Source organism: Stegodyphus dumicola, chromosome X2, assembly GCF_044657685.1.
Source record: "Stegodyphus dumicola isolate Sdum_Otavi_A_Nest chromosome X2, ASM4465768v1".
NCBI classification, from domain to species: Eukaryota; Metazoa; Arthropoda; class Arachnida; order Araneae; family Eresidae; genus Stegodyphus; species Stegodyphus dumicola.
In genome coordinates this window covers 61171912-61184459 of record NC_140781.1, presented here as the reverse complement: position 1 = coordinate 61184459, position 12548 = coordinate 61171912, and the positions used below count along the sequence as shown (strand labels likewise).

Below are 12548 nucleotides of genomic sequence, written 5' to 3'. Positions count from 1 at the left end.
TTCAACTGCGACAAAACTTGAGAGTGAATAGTAATAATCTAATCTCTTTATTTATTTTTTGATGTTTTTCTTCGAGGCATAAATGAAAATACGTATGTTTGTATGAAAATAATTACAATTCTTTTTTCTTACTATAACTTGCTATTTGATGGCGTTTGAACTCTGATAAAGTTTGTAGCCTTAAAAACTACTAGAAACTATCTTCATAACCGATTGTAGATGCTCATCGATAAATCGGGCTCTCGTTAATTTTCAACTGCGAGAAAAACTTCTTCACATATAAGAGTAGGTTGTTTTTTTGTGACTTACCTCACTTGTTTGACAGTAACACCGACAAGCTTACGAAATTCATCGTGGCAAGGAAAGCAAGATTGCGCCTGTCGTTGGCAAGAGCCTTGAGCACAGTTACAGGTGACAGTACGACTTCGCTTAGTTCCGCTCCAAGTTTTGATGGAGAGAACATGGATGGGGGGGACGAGCCAGAGCGTCTCCCAGCCCTTTTCCCCTACCAGCAACCTTTCTAGAGGACTTTCGGCTGTCGTTGGCTCGCCATATATTTAGAGTGCCCGCATGTCGCAAAGGCACTATACATTTACAAGCAACCATGCCTTCTCGAGATTCGAACCCGGGCCTTTCGTTACAGCAGTAGGCTCTCCTAACTACTATTCCACGGCATATAAAGATATTCTCAAATAAAGTGATTACATTGAAATATTCATAACTGAGTGTTTTTATTTTTTGATAAATACGAATTAAATTTAATAAAAATCTGTACCTTTCAAACTTTGGATAAGATTTATATCGTTAATTAGTTAGCCCCATTTATATTAATTACATCGTTAATTAGTTAACTCCATTTTGTTTTTGTGCATTATCCCTCTTCGTTTTTAATGGTAATGAAAATAATGTAAACTCGGGCTTCAAATAACTAAAAATCTTACTATGTTTGCAACAGATACGTAACTGAAATATATTCACGGGCAGCATAAAATTGCCTCTGGGCGGCCAGTTTGAGATCACTGCAAAATAATATTATTTCGTTAATGACATTCAATTATTTTTATTTCATCGTAACTCATATTTCATTTTAAATATTTATAAAATGCTATAGCAAATTAAAGCATTAGAATAGGTGTGATACAAGAATGTATTCTAATATATATATATGTGCTTTACATTATTAAATATTTTTCAGTTTGAAGAAAAATACTTCTGTACTACAGAGTACACATAAAAATTTGAGGACATAAACTCATTTTAAGTATAATCCGTATTCCAAGCAAACGATTTAGAACATAATTCTGAAGAAATTAAAAATGTTTTATAGATTTAAAATATTAAAACAGCTCTATATATTGTGTCTGAGATATTGGAAGAGATTTGGATTGCTAACATAAATATATTTTAACATGTTTTATTAAATTACTTCAGACTTTTAAAATCATAGAAAGAGAATGGATTTAAAGTAGCTCTCACATATGTTCAATGATCGTTAAATACGTTTGGTGATATGCAGATAATTATTATTGAATTAATAAACCTTTGTTTTTAATTATTGAGATACATCTACTGGATATATTAAAATCAGGAGATTTTCAAGCTCATCGGTTGAATCAAGATGACACCAGCATGAAATTATAGATTTTATTAACTGTACTTTATTTATTAAATCCTTTCCACTCACCTTCTGCTTCAGTTCCATCCAAAACGTTTCGATCGGATTTAGTTACGGTGATTGTACAGGATATTTCAATCTCCGACTCAATTTAGAAATAAATCATCTTTACCAGGCATGCCCCGATGTCACGATACATTTTTATTCTGGAAAATGAGACCGCTATTTCCCAACACACTCATCAGATGAAGGAAGTATTTTCCTCTTCAGTGCTTGAATATATTGCGCAATATTTATTTTATTTTTAACAGTATGTATGTACTCTACGCGCGTTGAGATGCAATCGCAGATCATAAAGGTAATAAGATGCTTTACTTTCTGTATACAGTAGCGTTTAATTTTTCATTTTTCAAAGAATCCACTTTTGTACTGTATCAAGTAGATAGTTTTCTTTCAGGCTAGAACTAACGCTACTCTTCTACTTTTCATCGATATATGCCATGCACGCTGTGATTGAATTCCTGTTTGTTTAATTAAATGAGTTTCAGCAAACCTGCCTTTCTTTCCACCGTTACATGGAAACAGTAGCAAAAATATACAGCTGTTATATATTTCTCAATTACCTACCGTTATCGAACAGCTTTTGCAAACTTAATTGTCTGAGACTTCAACAATTTCCAATTTTTAGGTTTTCTACGTCTTCCTTTCTATGCTCATCTTCTAACCTTATAATTCTGATATTTGAATGTAAACATAATTTCTGGCTATACTATTGGAACAACTAATATACTTTCAAATGGTAGAAGTAGCATTTTGATTCAGTTTAGTGAAAAGACGTTTCTTCAGTATGAAGTACAATGACTCGGAATGTGTTAGAACTTTTTTTCCTGGCTACGTAATTTAAATTTTCAGCAAAAATAAAAAAAGACAAACTTCCAGAAACTTAACGTAACTTGCGCCATGCTTTTTTAAAATGACTTTCAATTGCGAAGTAATAATAAAGCGGTACTGTCTGATTTATTTTTTACCACAGAATAAAGATAGCATTTCAACAGATTGATTTAATAAATATTACTTTTTATTGGATACTTATTTTTATCAAGAGTCTTTTTTTTTTGTCAGTGATAAGTTAAATGTGTAAGAAGTCGGAATTCATCACAGTTTTCTCAACCATGTCATTTAATTTTGGTAAGATTCTTATAACTTACCTGCATTAACTAGATGTTAGCTGAGATCTTGAATTTCCCATTCAAAATGGTGCATTATGTATTACTTTCAGAATCGAAATTATTTTAAAAAAGTCTTTAAGTGCTCAAATTGCATGTTTTATGAGCTCTTCTTATGAGCTGTTTCCTGCAATATCTCATTCATTATTATTTAAATTATTTATAGTTATTTAAATTAATTTTACGAATTCGGAAAAACCTTTCTTAAGGGTTCTTAATTGTTATCAGTTTCCATGTAAAACTTAATTAAAATTTAAGGACAATCTAAATAAAAATTTGAAATAACCCTGTATTATCATAATAATGTTTTAATATTTGAATTTAAAGAAGGAATTCTATACCTTTAAGTATTAAATCTTTAATAAGAACAAGAAACATCATTATAATGCTTGCAATCAGCATTACAAGTTTATTGCTAATAATCTTTTGGGGAGGGATAGAGACAAAAGAGGTAAGTTTTAAATCCATTGTTTTTCTAGAGAGGGCAAATCAGGTAGAACATTTAAGAATTTAATATTTTTAATTAAAATGTTACTCAACATGTGCGTAACTCGTTTACAAATGCATAAATAACTTCTGTATGTACGGGTAAAGTTTGCAGATTGACGAAGACTGCTAATAAGTGATTAACAAATTTGCTTCAATCTAATAAGTAATCGTTTTTTTCTGAAAACATAATTGTGAAAATTTATTGATAATTCTGCAAATCGTATTTAAAATTTTGGACAATTTTATTATTTGAGTGAGTATTATCAAATGTGTTTAATAACTTACAGTTTAAATTTCTTTCCATTCAAGGTTTGTTCATTTCTAAAATATTTTACATGCTTAAGAACAGTAATTTTATAGCTGAATTCATAACAGATTGACGCAATCCACCATGCCTGGTCTTATAGTATAAATATTGGCACATCAGATTAGCAGCTGGAAGATTCGTACTTCAAATTCGGGAAGGGCATAGTAGAGTTTTCATGTTCTTAAATCCTAAATGTCCAATAGCAAAGATTTTCATTATTTATAGGATACTTACGGTAAAATGAAACCAATCTTCCACCCAGAAGCGGAAATTAGTAAGAAATAGCACATGTGTACGAGTATTGCATTTTCAGTTGAAGAAGCAGCTTTGTTAAAGGTATGTAAAACAGAAATTTCAGAATAAAAAAAATTCGGCAGCTTACTCTATCAGTGTATACTTGCTTATCTGAGCACTTTCTAAGGTTTGGTTTGGTTTTATTTAGGTTAGACGTTACACATGAAAAAGTCCACGAAATAGAGAAATCTACGGCTGCCCATGGCAGCCCGTACTCCGGTATTTGAACCCTAGTGTTCAGCGAATTTACCGCTAGGCCACTGGTGGGCCTGTACAGAACCAAGAAATAGGATAAGTGGAAAGTTCGGCTATACTTTTGTGCGTCGAATTAAAAACAGCGATGAAAGCTTCTTCAGTACTTTTGAGACCAGAACATGCATACTGTATTTTAGCGGCCCTAGATCTCATTTCGGATAAAGGTTAAGACTTTCGGAAAATTTACTCATCAAGTAACAATGAAAGCGTTACTATTGAAATGTATAGTAGCGCGACCACCATGGCATTGATAATGTCATTTGAAATAGGGGATTTACTGCAGAAGTACATAATTTTTAAAAGTTTTGTTATTGCTCGAGATGTGCTGGAAATATCTACTATATTAAAATTATGTCATTTATAATTATTATGTTTTATTACATAATTATTCTATCAGATAGCGAAGAAAGTTTGTGAGTAAATAAGGCAAAGTTCTTTCTTGGGAAATTCATTATAGTTTTGCATTTATTCGAAATTCATTATTCGTACACTGAGAAAATAGGAACATATCAATAAACAATCTATTTCATGTTGAAAAAATTGGTTCTCCAGATGTTATATTACAAAAGCAAAGAATTTCTTCGTTTCCTTTTAAAATATTACTTTATTTTTTAACATATTTTTATCATTACAGTCAGCATCTTCATTTGAAATTTCGGAGTCAAAACAACAAACATAGACATAAACAATTTCAAGTCTGTGTTTATACTGAAAACATAGTAAAGGCAGTTTCTTCTACTTAATGCTTGGTATTTGAAATGTATAGTGTATATGGTTGAATGCAAACTCTGGGGCATACAACTACGTGCAGATCCTTCTTGACTCTAATGGGCCCACCAGCTGCCGAGCGGTAAAGTCGCTGAACACTGGTAGTTCTGTCCGAGGTTCGAATCCCGCGAACGGGCTGGCTGCATGGGCGTTTTCGTGGTTTACTCCATGTGTAACGTGTATACGAGCCAGTTTCCCTTAGAACGTCCTCCACGCAGGCATCCCTCCTCTTAGGCAGATAGCCCTAGTGTGCTTTGCCAAAATTAAATACACACACACTTGACTCTAATGAGCTAGAAATGCATATTACCATTGTCAGAAATATCCACACAAGCTTAAATTCAGTAAATGTTTGGCTACAAGCAGTAGAGCATTCTTCCCGCAGGGAAATCTTTTGAATAATTGGCGCGTATTGATATAGAAACGTGTTTCTACTCTCAGCCGCAACAGATGCACACGCAAACATATGTTAGATATATCTGAAACCTTGAATACAAACGCACATAGAGACAAAAGATAATTTTTTACATTATATAAAACATTAAAATATTTCTATACTATTATTTCACTCTTAAGCGAAAACACAAGAACTTATTTAAAGTGCAATATAAAAATTATGGTCACATTAGTTTAAATTTAGATAATAATGATGAAAATCATTAACTCTTTGAACAGCTTATGGAAAAAATTGGGTGTACCTAATTTTAAGAATAAACTGTCCCATCATTAACTTCACTGAAATCTCCAAGGAATTTCGAAACCGTTGACGCTCTCATCGCTAATTTGTATCAGTAAAACGTCTCTCTGCCAAACTAGATTTTAGTAGTTGCGATGGAAAAAAGAATTTTTTTCTAGTCGGGTATTTCCTTTTTTCTGTTTTAGTCTATAATATATGAGAGAGAAATTAAAGTGGAGCGAAGCTTACTGGAAGGGAGCCAATTTCTGAACTGAGGCGCCGATGTATATATAGTCGATGGCCTTCCTAGCCTATCATTCTTGGCTATCCGGGGCAGTAAGGAAAGAAAACACAGGTCGCGAAGAAAATCGATAAGACAGCAGAAATGACTTGGCAAATATGGCCACATCAGTCGCAGAGGGACATATAAATGTGGAAAGTCGCGTGGTCCAGGTAGTGGCGACTTACTTCCATAGCACGTTCCCAGGGGATATCATTTTGGCGGCGTTGAGAATTTTATAAACCACGAATAGAGGTAGAGGAGGAAGGGACGATGCATTGCTTCGCGTAAAAGCTCCATTTGACTTTTCGGAAACTTGGTTTTGCTGGAGGCGGCCGCGTAGATTTCAGGATGCGCGCTTCTCTTTTTGTTTATTTACGTTTGATCCATTTTTAATGCCTTACAGCTCTTTTTTGAAATTTTTGAAAAATGAAACAAAAAAGACTCTCTCGGATTTATTTTACGCGTTTCTGACAATCATATACAATTGGTGATTTAGTTTAAAAAATATGCCACTATTTATTTTTCAGAGTAAAATGAGTTCTTAATTTAGTCATTGAGAAAAGTGACAAATATTATTTATTCTATGTTTTTTGTAAGCTTGTCCTTACTTATTACTCTTATTATTCTAATAGTAATTATTATTATTTATTCTATGTTTTTGTAAGCTTTTTCTTACTTATTACTCTTATTATTCTAATAGTAATTATTATTATGATGACTTAAAATTGCGAAATAAATTAAATGGAATTTGATGTGAGCTTGCATACAAATTAAAGTTTCTAATGCGTGCATTCATTTCTCTGCGTGCAAGGCGACATTCTCGGTACCAAGAGGATCGAAGGTTTCTGCCATTCGCCAATAAATGCCTATCCTGAAAATGTTCGGTCTTTGGGAAGGGAGGGACTTAGTTGCGAGAAAAATGTTGGAGAGGGGGGGGCCAGTGAAAAGGGAAGGATCATTAAACGCATACGTAAATTATTTGGAAATCGTATTTTCTTCTACTAAAAAGGTAGTGATAGACATGCTTATTTTATTCCAATTCTTATTCCTTACTGAAGAACCACTCTGTTTTTTAACCATTGTTCTACTTCTGTAGTACCTCAGTCATCTTCATGCGCACACGACCAACTTGCAAGATGAAATTTAGTTTCAAATTTAAAAGCTAAATAAATGAAATATGTGCTGTTAAAGGAACATGGACAGTAAAAAATATGTTCAATTAGTGGGATAACAAAGTCAATACAAGTTACTGAAAACGAGAAATCAAGCTGTTTCGCTAAGTTACAGAATTAAGTAATATGACTTTTTTATGCTTAATATGCTTCCTAAGGCATTATCTTTATTTTATGGATAGGTTGATCTATCAAGAGTGGGGGAAAAAGAGAGCAAAGCAATGCTATAAAACTTGGAAATTGATGTACACAATGAGATGGAAAAATGGTAGGATCATAGATACTATCTTCACAACTTTTCTTACATTCACGATAGCGCGCCTGATACTTTTAAACGGATGGTTTAAGTTTTATGCAGTTGTCATCATAGCAATAAGATTCATTTACATTTATGCTCATGCAACTTTAATTTTATGACATTAAATACAGCATCTTTAATTATTTTTGTTTATCTGTAAAATAAGCTAAATAAAAAATAATTTTAATTAATCTTTTAATCTATTTTGTCTTTAGAAACGTGAAATGAATTACATTAACATCTGTTAGTGCATGTGTTGTGGAACATAATTTAAAACTGGGTTATTTAATATGAATATTTGAAAGTTTTTTTTTTTTTAAATTTTCATGATAATAACATACCATAAAACATTTATGTATAACTTTATAAGAACGGTTCAAAGAAATGTGGAATATACGTAGGATTATATAATAAAAATTGCCAATGATTAGTAATTAATCTATATAATTTTGATACTCTTATGTGTTTTAAAATTAACCTTGGTAGAAACAAAATAATTAAAACTTCGTATGTATATTTTTGTTAATTTTACGTTTTATAAAAGGTATACCACTAAAAAGTAATCTAATTTACTCTTGCTTGTTGTAATAAATAAATTGCTCTTACTCAGAATTTTATTGTAATTATGAGAATGTGATTATTAAGTTTTATACAAGGTATACCAACAAAATGCAACCGAATTTACTTTTGTTTGTTGTAACAAATAAGTTGCTATGCAAACAAAAGTCTTAGTGTTTTTCATAATTTTATTATTATAATTATGGGTAAAGTATAATTATCGATTGATCAATACATTTAAAAATTGTACTATTATTAACAGTTATTTATTAGTGAAATACAAAATATGTTTTAGAATATTCTTTAAAAAGTTACATGTATGATTACAGAAAATGAAAATTAAATTTGCCAAGCGTTGTTTCCGAACCGACCAGCCAGCGGTAACGCAGCTGAACACTGGTGGTTCGACATAAGTTCGATTCTAAGCAAACATACTGGCAGCATGGGCTCTTCGTAGTGTTGTTTTTCTCATGTATAACGTGTGTACGAGCTAGTTTTGCTTAGAAAATTCTCCGCGAAGGCACATAATCCTCGTGGGGTTTACCGTATCAAAATGAACTAAACTAAACAAACAAGGTTCGTTTTAATAATTTTAGATAAACGTATAAGGTATTTCTCCCGCTTTCTTAGCGTGCCTTCGTGGGTGTAGTGGTTCTGCACGCTGGACTGGTATTCCAGAGGTCCGTGGTTCGATTCCCGGCGAAGGCGGTTGCTAATTTTCCATCTCTCTGGCCTGCAAAAAAATCCTAATGTCTCTAAAAAAGTTAAAATATGGTGACTGATGAAGGTGTAACGGCGTCAGTTAAATAAAAATAGCGTGTTTTTAACGATTTGGAATTGATAACGCGTTGCAGCTCGCTGTTGCTTATAAGTCACAGTTTAATTTTGAATTACTATAAAAATTTCATACGGCGTATGCATATCTTTACAACCGTTAACTTCGTTTTAAATAATCTAACCCAAGCAACAGCGTAAATGGGTTTAGTAGTGCATGTGATGATTACGACTAAAATTTCTAAACATGAAAAGCATTTCAGTTTAACAATAGATAGCAAATGTTTTTGCAAAAGCTATAAACGCGCAATACTGAAAAAGCATTCATATGCGTTAAGGGGAATGCGGCGCAGATAAGCACTGTAGACGATCGGTAACCTGTCTGTCGGCTAAGACTGACACGATAGCTCAAAAACTGGTTTCGATCCTAAGCCATTGTATTCAAATATTCTAAAAATTTATGAACATGAATATCTATTCTAAAACCATGCTAGGATCTTAACAGATCTTATAATCGTCCAAAATTTGCGTAACCAAGAAATGCGGTATTAAAAAAAGTTAGGTAAAGGATTTGTAAACTCATACGTACTTTACAAACATTACAAACAGAAAAAAAAATGTATAGTATGATGCTGACTAGTATGCTCTAAGCATCATTATACCACTGTTAATGGAAGCAATTAGACGTAAACTTAAACGGCTTGCCGTAACGAGTTGCATATCACAACATAATATTGAAATTTATACTAAGATTGTGTATAAATAATATATCCATTTGTTAAAATCGTTGCAATTTTTGTATACCTTGTAATTATAGAACCAGTTTGATATTGCGTTTTCAATCGAAAAATCTTTAAAACTGATGTGAATATCTGTGAGACTTTTGCTGGGCCCGCTTCTCGTGCGTGTCGATTGTGCGCCAGTAGGTACAGCAGTGCGGCAGAACAATAACTGTAAAATCGCCGACGGAGTTCTGGTGTTCTTTCCACATTTCCCTGTCCCTGGGGATCCTAGGTTCTGTATCAAAACTACACTGTGTCGACGGTATGCCGATGCCGACCCCAAGCAGCGTCAATAAAATGATTGCGTTGGCAATGGATAACCGTGTATGCAGGCGACTAATGTGCATTAATTCGCTTCTTACTTATTACATTATTATCAAAGCATTATTATTATTAATCTTATCATTATTATCAAAATTTCCTACTTATTTTTGCCGTGTCGATTCTATGGTAAATCGACACAATGGAGTGTCGTTCCTTCTAGGATTGCGGTTGACACTCGCATGCTTTAGATTGATGTTGACTACTATATTATCTCACTAATTTAATACCGATCACACAATATATACGCGGGGAGTATTATGTGAAAGGATTTTATAATATTAAGTGCGACAAATATTCCCGCTTTCCTAAACGCTTCAGGAGCTACGGAAAGTATGTTAATTTGTTGTTATTGCGCAATATACTCGTGAGGTTCTTTTATCGAAAGTATCGCAATCCTCCCGAAGTCATTCTCCACTAAGGAGGAAAATGCTCTTTCTTTCTTGAGTGGTGTATCAATCGAGTGGATGCGCGCTACTTGAGATTAGACTACCTTTAAAATGATATACTACTCAAAGTGATTCATGAATATAGCATTCTTCTCTGGAACGGATGTAAAACTCCCCTTGTCCCTGATTGGTATGCCATTTACAACGATTGCTGAGTATCTAACTTTTTTCTTGCACTGAATAAGTAATGATTTTGGTTTTATAAAGCTGGCTTTCCCTTCCAAGAATGTAACACAAAAGCACTTACAGTTTTCCTTTGGGAAGAGGAGAAGTTATTATATTGATGACCACAACGTCTCGTTTTATACTGCCCACGCTTTCTTGAGATTTTGCTGGCTGATAATAGATTAGTTTGTATTTTGGCATTCCTTTCAACTGAGTAGTTATTCTGGAAGATGACTATTAGAGAACAATTTCCTTATGACATTAGTAAGAAGAACATTTTTCATGATTTTAAAAGTATATAATGATAACAAATAACATTTCAATTAACTTTAAAGTTTCATAAATTCATAGAAAACAATTTGAGTTATATTCAACAAATGCATATTTCAACGCTATATGCTTTATTTTAAGTGAACAATAAGTTCACTTATAATATATATATATATATATATATATGTATGTATATGTATGTATATATAAAAGATAAAGTTCACTTATAATATATATATATATATATATATAAAAGATAAAGTTCACATATAATATATATATATATATATATAAAGGTAAAGTTCACTTATAATATATATGTGTGTGTGTGTATTACCAGATTTTTGTGAATTGTTAAAATGAGTTATTGCTTTAAAGAGAAAATGAAAAGTTTCCATATAACAGCATGCTTTTCATAATAACATAACATATCATGTTGCGTTTCTGACGGTACTATAATCATATTATATTTCATGCTAATGCATTTTAATTCAAACAAGATATCGAGTAAATCTAAGCATAATTGCGAGTAAAGCGATTTTGTAACGATTTTCTTAGGTGATGAACAGTGAGGAAAAAAGGAGTGAAAAATATACTTTATTTTTAATTGCATATAATGTACGTACAAAAACCATCGTAGACAATACGCGATCCGCCATGCTTTAAATATTAACTAAAGAATAAACTAAAGTATATTAACTGAAGAAAATTAACTAAAGAATATTAAGGACGGTTATAGTTGGCAATATAAAATTGTCTGTTTTTATAAGATGAAGTAAGTGTCTATTGGCTGTTTAAATGAAACTACACGACGGCCTGTATTTGAACGTCTCATCTTTTAAAGGCACAATTTACATTATATTAACTCATTTTTATATTCGGTATAAATATATAAGAAATGAATTTTTATGGGAGAAGTATGAAATAGAGATATTAATTTATATAACATAAGAACTTCAATCGGAGTTTACGATCAGGAAACGTTTGAGCATATTTAGAATTAATTACATATATGTATCCAAATCCCGTATTAGATGCTTTTACACAAACTTATTATATGTTTTTCATTTAATTTAGGAAATTGTAGCTTTGAGTAGTAAATGACAGGATAGCTTAGGAAGTATAAGCTTCAATTCCAGAGAATAAAAAGCAAAAGCTGAGCCAAATTGCTTTGATATTTTCTAACTGGTCAAAAGGTATTTCTGTTCTTAATTAATCCACGTCAACAATTTATTTCAGAACTTTGAATTGTTAATAACCCTTTGTAATTATGTGCTTGTTTTTTATTTGAAAACTCAAAGCTTGCAAAGGATGGGATCTTCCATAGAGATCTTCGAAAGGAAATTGCTCCGTGTTTACGTTGCATAAGAGAGAATCACGGAAATACCTATACATCTTGTTCATCCATATAGTTTCGAACCTGAGTCTATATACCAGTGTTGAACGGTCCCATCCGTTTGGCTACTGGTGCATACAAACTTATTACCAGGATCAAGACAAGAAATATGGTGACAGAAAACACCTACGTGAGATGAATCCCCAAAATCAAAATCTAAAATATACAATTCACCCTGTTACTGATGTATACCTATTTAAATAGAAGATTATACAAATTGGTTTATAACTCCTTATTATGATCGCAGCAAGACATTTAATATACATGCATTATATACGTTTAAGAATGAAAAATTAAGATTGAAAATATAGAATTTATTTTACCATTTTTTAATGCAAGGATTTGCAAACAGGGCCATAATTAAATCTTAGACTAATATAAACTGTTAAATAAGTAGTTAATATAAACTGTTAAACATTTGTGTTCCAACGTCTACCACTTGTAATCAAA

The 12548-nt window shown here is 32.2% G+C and overlaps 1 protein-coding gene, 1 long non-coding RNA gene and 1 other non-coding gene across 5 annotated transcripts in view; 2 read left to right on the top strand and 1 right to left on the bottom strand.

Annotated features, from left to right (window-relative positions):
- The window catches only part of LOC118184676 (octopamine receptor beta-2R-like), a 259732-nt gene that overhangs the window by 202533 nt on the left and 44651 nt on the right, over positions 1 to 12548 (top strand). The gene's annotated exons all lie outside the window — the stretch shown is intronic.
- LOC118184678 (uncharacterized) overlaps positions 1 to 12548 on the bottom strand; it is a 161430-nt gene that overhangs the window by 128147 nt on the left and 20735 nt on the right. The gene's annotated exons all lie outside the window — the stretch shown is intronic.
- On the top strand, positions 8575 to 8649 carry TRNAT-GGU (transfer RNA threonine (anticodon GGU)). The gene has a single exon. It is a non-coding gene; the product is annotated as a tRNA-Thr (tRNA).